Source organism: Topomyia yanbarensis, chromosome 2 (assembly GCF_030247195.1).
Source record: "Topomyia yanbarensis strain Yona2022 chromosome 2, ASM3024719v1, whole genome shotgun sequence".
Classification (NCBI taxonomy): Eukaryota; Metazoa; Arthropoda; class Insecta; order Diptera; family Culicidae; genus Topomyia; species Topomyia yanbarensis.
Window position 1 is genome coordinate 105,971,965 of NC_080671.1, and position 7,983 is coordinate 105,979,947.

Genomic DNA, 7,983 nt, shown 5'->3' on the forward strand with positions numbered 1-7,983 from the left:
ACCGGAAGAATCTAGCACACGTTATAGTCGATCGGTATATTGCTAATAACCAGTACTTTTCTCTGGCGGATATGAAAGCGTTTTCGGAAATAATATCCGAAAAATTTACCGATGAATTCGCCGTTAAGTTCGACTAAATATCAATTCTTTCGAAATATTTTCTATTGTTTTTCTCTACGTTGCAGGAATTGTATTACTCCCAGAAATAAAGACGCTGGCAAAAAGAATCCGTCCGGTTTATTATACGACCGCTTCCATAACCGTAACAAGAAGGATTCATTGAAACGCAAAAGAGATCTTCGAGCACAAAACCATGATTGTTTACAAGCAGTAAAGAAGCAAGTTTTTGCTTTGACAGATACTGGTAATTATGTTTTATTATGTTAACATTAAATGTGTTAATTATAACGTTGATTGCAGAACTTGCGTGCTTTGATACAGAAAAAAATTGGCTGCGAAATAATATAGCGCCCAGTGAAGAGGTAATGCGTTGTTGGAACGATACTTTCTTCATACGCTTTAAGGATATTGGCTGACACCACACCTGATCGACGCCAGATTATCGAACAGTGGCCACGATTCAACGATCCTGAGGGGTATTTGTTGGTAAGTTACGCCAAAGTAACTAGATTTTTCATTAAACTCTAGTTTCTAGCATAAATATATCAATCCAAATCGATAAGATCCGACTTAAATTTATTCAAAAGTTTTGTTTATCCCGTATTTCAAAATTTGATATTGTTTTATTAACAGGTTGACTCGGATTTCGCTGCATTATTTGGCGAGGACAAGTCATCATGTTTTTTCAACGAGTGGGATAAATTTTCAAATGACTTTGAAGTATACCTCAAGCAATCACAAATCAAAGAGAAAGTTAGCTTGGCCCTTTCCAAAGAATTAGATTCAAAAGATTTACAAAGAGGTAAACAACATCAAAAATTAAGCTCATGAGAACTAATGTTCATTTTTCTTATAGACTACAGATACTATATCATCTCTGTGTTATTCCATTCCATCATAAAACCCGTCCGCACATCAGAAAATAAGTTACCAACAATTGCTCAAGCTCAAAGTGATGTTTGCATGGCTTGTGACAGCGAGGACGAGTACGTTAATGCTGTGAAAGCAATTCGGGATGATTACAATATAGCTCGACGACCATTATTTCCACGCATTTTCGTAATCAGAGATAAAAGCCAACTTACGAAGTTCTATGTCGTATGTAACGGACTGGAATATAAATTACCTTCATTTTTGCGTTCCATAGACGTGGCGTTGAAACTAAAATTTGTCTTCAACCTAGAATTTGCAGAAAGTGCAGAGCTATTTTGGGGGTTTTAACGCGCCATTTCTACCAAATAAACTACCAAAATAAGTCAAAGAACAACCAACTTTTGCTGCTGGAGCGATACTTATCAAATAAGCAGTGAACATGAACGGAATAAACTGCTTCAAGTGCAGGCATATTTTCTATCAAGCATCAATTTATTTCAAACACCTCACTGGCATTCATGGTATACCATCTAATTCTTCTTACATATGTACACTTTGCTGCCCGCGATCCGTGTTTCACTCCATTTACTCATTCAAACGACACGTTTTGAAGCAACACCAGAACGAATTGGAAATTGCAGCGAAGAATGTTGAATATTCCAATCCGGATCATTGCACTAAAACAGTACTGCCTGCCGTCACGAAATCAAACGATGATGAACCGGCCGCATCTGCAACGTATCGTTTAACACCATCAAAGTCAACAGCATCGGAAAAAGCATCTGTTGCGAATCTCGAGGAAGACACCGAGCAAAAAGCATCTGAGAATTTCATAAGTCTCGACATATGAACCAGCCTTCTGACGATGCCATTGAACGCTTTAGAATGTCATAGGCAGGCTTATGAATTCATTTATCTTTATTCATGCACTCCATAGACGTACAAATAATGTATTTCATAAAACAGTCTTATGACTTCCCTCCAATATATGCGTTTAAGAATTTCATAAGTTTTTCTTATGAAACCCATATGAAATCTGTTATTGATTCTATAAAATTGTATTTTGTTTTTCGTAAACGTCACTTTTGTGAAAAGTTCATAATTGTTTCTTATGAATTCAGTACTGGCCTGCACGGCCAACCAGGGGCTAATAGTTTCAGGCCAGCACTTTTTGATTACTGTTTGAAACAAAAGAAGTGAGATTTTTGTCAAATTGCTACAAAATTTTAAATAATTGTTTTTTATGTTATTGAATAAATTACTATGAGCATTAAATCAGTTTACATGGTTATGATTTTTACAGAAGATATCCGATTATTTGAAATGAAATAAGTTGTGCATATAATTAGTGTCTGACGCGTATTTTATGATTATCAAAATCAATTGAGAAGCAATAATCATTATCATTCAGTTGTCTAAGCCCAGTTTCCCACGAAATATTGACGAAGCGTTGCTCATTATGTACAAATTTTACCATTTAATGAGTTTTCTCTTCAATCTTCTGAAGGAATCTACACTTGGCGGTTCATTTGTCCCGAATTTAGTTCAACAAGATGACCACACTAATGAACTCATTATGAATGACGTTCATGTTTTACAATTTTCGGTGGTTTGTTTACTTTGTCAGTTGCGTGAATTCGAGTGCAACGGGTTCCCATCTGTTAATTTCAAACTCACGTACTCCCATGTAAACAAACCACCGAAAATTGTCAAGCGAAGTTCATCCGGCTCATTTTGGGGTTATGTCGGTTGGTGTAAAACCTAATATCCTCTAACGGTTGATTTTTACTGTTGATTTTTTGTCTACTAAAGATGCTCGAGAAATGTCAGCCATGTTCTATTTTTTATATAAAGGTACAATAATATCCATAAAAAAACTTATGATTTTCATTCGAACATTGTAATGAATTTCATAAGACTGTTCTATGGAAATCATTGTTTCCACTATATTTTTTGCTTATAAATATCAGCAATTTTCATAAATGGGCACCTATGGCGTTCATTCGAACATTTTCATAAATTTCTTAAGACTGTCTTATGAAAATAATAAGAGATGGATTTGGAAAATTTCCCCTCCAAATCATAAGACAAACTTATAAAATCCATTTAAAATCCTTATGTCTGAAAGTCATAAGACGTTTTTATGGAAATTCAAAGTAAATTTTGCTCAGTGGAGGAAAAATTACTTGACATTAGAAATACACTGAGAGAAAAGATTTTGAATTTTTCGTTAAATATGTATGCTAAAAAAACATTTCCTAGAAACGAAGTTATAAACTTACAACAAACTATCTCATCAGAAATTGTTTGTCCAATCGTTAATGCTTTGACAGAGATATGCCAGGTCCCACAAAATCGAATCATTGGAGAGTTGCTTGACGATTTGAAAGATCCGTTTAAATTTATTGATTCAGAACAAAGATTTAAAACACAGTTAAAATTACATGAATTGAATGATGATCTAGTGCCATTAGAATATATAAATAGAGAAGGAAAGACTTGCCCAAAAGGATGCCTAATGCCGATCAAATTCCAAATCAAGAAATATTTTGAATCAGGGAATATTTTAGAAGAAACATTTGACTACATGCGCTCTTCAGAGTCAAAAGATTTTTTTTTATAGTTTAATAAACGGATCTCTGTGGAAAACTATAAGAAATGAGTACAAGGATAAGCTAGTGATACCATTTTATTTGTTTTCGGATGATGTAGAACTTAACGATGCGATTGGTGCTCATTCGGGAGTACATAAAGTCTGCGGATTATATTACAGTTTTCCGACAATACCTACATATTACCGTTCGCGTTTACAAAATATTTTCGTAGCTGGATTTCTGAACTCTAGTATTATGTCTGAACTTGGACCGTCACTTGCACTCAAAGAGTTAGTAGATACCATGATAGAATTAGAGCAAGTAGGGATAGATTTATTCGTTACTGGAAAAAATCTTAAGGTGTATTTTGTGCTGATTAACGTTTTAGGTGATAATTTGGGTATAAACACATTAACTGGCTTTGCTCCATCATTCAGCGCAATGTTTTTTTGTCGCTTTTGTAAAACGGATAAATATACTAGCCAAAAAATAGTTCTAATAGATAAAACGTTGATGAGGAATATAGAAAATTACGATAATGATAAAAGTAAAGATTTGATTATATCTGGTATTAAAGAACCATCAGATTTCAATAGACTTGCATGTTTTCACGTTGTTAATAACAAAGCCGTTGATATCATGCATGATTTTTTTTCTCATGGCATTTGTAATTATGATTTATCATATATTCTCGAATACATGATCGGCACCCTAAAAATTTCATTGAAAACAATCAATCATAAAATTCGCGTATTTGATTTTGGTTTTACGGAAAGAAGAAACACGTTTCGAAAAATTTCCAGGCATCATATATCCAAGGTTGCATTCAAAATGACAGCTCGTGAAATGATGATGTTTATTCATTATTTTCCGATAATATTTGGTGACTTGATTCCAAGAAATGATAAAGTATGGGACTTTGCCTGTTCCCTGACAGAATTAGTAGATTTAGTGTTACTTCCGTCTTTTACAATTGAGATACTAAATACCTTACAAGATCAAATTATTTATCACCACACACTGTATATGAAGTTGTTCAGTACTACATTAAAACCAAAGCATCACATTGTTTTACATTATACTGACTCGATTCATTATTCCGGACCCCTTAGAAATCTTTGGTGCTTCAGATTCGAAGCGTTTCATCAAATATTCAAACAGTACTGTAGAAATATAAGCTCTCGAGTTAATATTTGTTTGACACTCTGTCGTAAAGCCAGTTTAGTTTTTGCTAATAATTTAAAAAACAATTATTTTTCCCCATGAATCTGACGTACAAAAAATCTCTTCGTCTTGACATTAGAAATTCAAATTACTCAACCTTACTTCATAGATACGCGTTACCCTCTACTAACTTTTACACGAGCAATTCAGTATCATATAAAGGTACAGATTATAAGATTGGATATTTTTTAACCATTTCTACAAGTAACTTGGCTTGTGTACAACTTTTTGAGATTTAAGATCTTATTATCTGTGGTAGTCAACTTTTCATTGTAAGTAACGAATGGCTTGTACTGGGATACATTAATCATTTTGCTTCATTCGAAGTGAGTGACAGTACGCTAAAATCTACAGTTCATGATGCAGAAGAATTTGATGGCCCTCCTATACACGTTCATAAAATAGATAACATGCACTTGATCCGGTTGAAGAAATATTATAAATAATTTTCAACTTTGTTAACAATTCAAATATTTTAAACATTTATATTTTGTTTTTGGTTAAGAAAAATTATATGTATGTATTGAAGTAAAAAAATCGAGATTTTTTTCAATTATCTAAATATTCCGAAATTTTCTAAACAAACCAGATATTCCTCAAAATAACCAGCCAGGAAATGTCAAAATCGCAATGTTCTTGTTATTACAAACAGTTCCAGATCAAGGTGACTATGCTTATTGTTATGTCAAGCGATCAACTTACAATGGTTAATTATACAACAGATTGTTCATTTTTACTATCATGCTATAACTCTTCTGGTTTTGTTATCACAAACAGTGTTAGTTCAAGATAACTATGCACGTAGTTATGCTGAGTATTTCGCTTTCTATGGTCATTCTTACGGTGTAGTGTTCAATATTACTACTAAGGTACAGATCCCATGTATAGTAAACTTGAACATGCATATAGTTAATGTCAACTAATGTTGTAGTCGGCTAAAAATCACTATACTTTCAAATTCGAATTAACCTCCTCATATGGCAAGGGTTACCATACAATTTTTCTTAGTGTAGATACATTGCATACACCGAGCAAAATTTACATTGAATTTTCATAAAAACGTCTTATGACTTTCAGACATAAGGATTTTAAATGGATTTTATAAGTCTGTCTTATGATTTGGAGGGGAAATTTTCCAAATCCATCTCTTATTATTTTCATAAGACAGTCTTATAAAATTTATGAAAATGTCCGATTGAACGCCATAGGTGCCCATTTATGAAAATTGCTGACATTTATAAGCAGAAGATATAGTAGAAATAATAATTTTCATAGAACAGTCTTATGAAATTCATCACAATGTTCGAATGAATGCCATAAGTTTTTATTTATGGATATTATTGTGAATTTGCATAAAAATAGAACATGGCTGACATTCCTCGATCGTTTTTAGTAGACAGAAAATCAACAGTAAAAACAACCTTGAGAGGTTATTAGGTTTTACACCAACCGACATAACCCCACAAAATGAGCCGGGTGAACTTCGTTTGACAATTCTCGGTGGTTTGTTTACATAGGAGTTACGTGAGTTTGACTGTAACAGATGAACACCAGTTGCACTCAAACTCACGCAACTGACAAAGTAAACAAACCACCAAGAATTGTCAAACATGAACGTCATTCATCATGAGTTCATTAGTGTGCTCATCTTGTAGAACTCAATTCGGGACAAATGAACCACCAAGTGTAGATCCCTTCAGAAGATTGAAGAACTCTCATTAAATATTAAAATTTGTAAATTTGCAACGCTTCGTCAATATTTCCTGGGAAACTGGGCTTAGACAACTGGGAAACTGGACTTGACAACTGAAGGATAATTAATGTTATTTCTCAAATGATTTTGATAATAATAAAATACGCGCCAGACACTAATTATATGCACATCTTATTTCATTTCAAATAATAGGATATCTTCTGTAAAAATCAAAGCCACGTAAACTGATTTAATGCTCACAGTAATTTATTGAATAACATAAAAAACAATTATTTAAAATTTTGTTGCAATTTGACTAAAAATCACTTCTTTTGTTTCAAACAGCGGTAACCGAAAAGTGCTGGACTGAAACTATTAGCTCCTGGTTGACCGTCCAAGCCAGTATTGAATTCATAAGAAACAATTATGAACTTTTCACAAAAGAGATGTTTATGAAAAACAAAATATAATTTTATAGAATCAATAACAGATCTCATATGGGTTTCATGAGAAAAACTTATGAAATTCTTAAACGCATATATTGGAGCGAAGTCATAAGACTGTTTTATGAAATACATTATTTGTGCGTCTATGGAGTGCATGAATAAAGATAAATGAATTCATAAGCCTGTCTATGACATTCGAAAGCCTTCAATGGCATCGTCAGAAGGCTGGTTCATATGCCGAGACTTATGAAATTCTCAGATGCTTTTTGCTCAGTGTAGAAATGGCCAGTTGGTAGACTGGCTAAGTCAAGGTAGTATAATAAAGGTATGGATTTAAAGGTGAAACAACATTATAACAAGTTTGTTTCCTTATCGATATTATTTTCGCATGCAACACTGTGGCGTTTACAATGGAATCGATTCAGGCCTTTCCAGGAGATGTTAGATTGAAAATTCACAGGCGGGTCCTTCCTTCCGCGAACAGTAAACGTTTCGTTTGATGTTTGACTGGATCTACGATTTTATTCGGACGTCGTATCTACCCGAGAATGGTCAAAATCAGAGTCGGAAAATGTTTTTTTTCATTTGGCAAAATCAGGCGAAACTGACGAAAGAACGAAGCTTCTTTCTATACCTTAAGCACTTTGCGAAATCGAAAATGAGACAACGGGCTAGGACAAAGCAAGCACGTAGCAGAGCGTTTTCATAATTCTCTCCGCACGCTCGTTTTCGCCTTGAGATTCTGAATGATATTGGTGCCTTCGATATTGAACTTACTGCTGGGGAATCGAAAATACACTAGCAATGATTAAATATCTTAAATATTTGTCGATGCTCGATTCTGTAGACTTGCGAGCTAATGATGGTATTGTAAGACGGAAGCCTGATCGGTGTGCATATTTCTCATTTAAACTATGTTCTAGTTGCATTATTATATGTCCATTGCATTAATTTCACGTAATGAATGAGAATCGAAAATTACTGAGCATGCATCAAAACGAAATTGCAGCTTCGGATTGTCATAAGAAAACGA

General features: G+C 33.8%; 1 long non-coding RNA gene across 1 annotated transcript; it reads left to right on the top strand.

Moving 5' to 3' along the window:
• The first annotated feature begins 204 nt into the window (after positions 1–204).
• LOC131679107 (uncharacterized) lies at positions 205–1,927 on the top strand. Its single transcript, XR_009303800.1, has 3 exons — positions 205–364; positions 421–922; positions 977–1,927. It is a non-coding gene; the product is annotated as an uncharacterized LOC131679107 (long non-coding RNA).
• Positions 1,928–7,983: the final 6,056 nt, after the last annotated feature.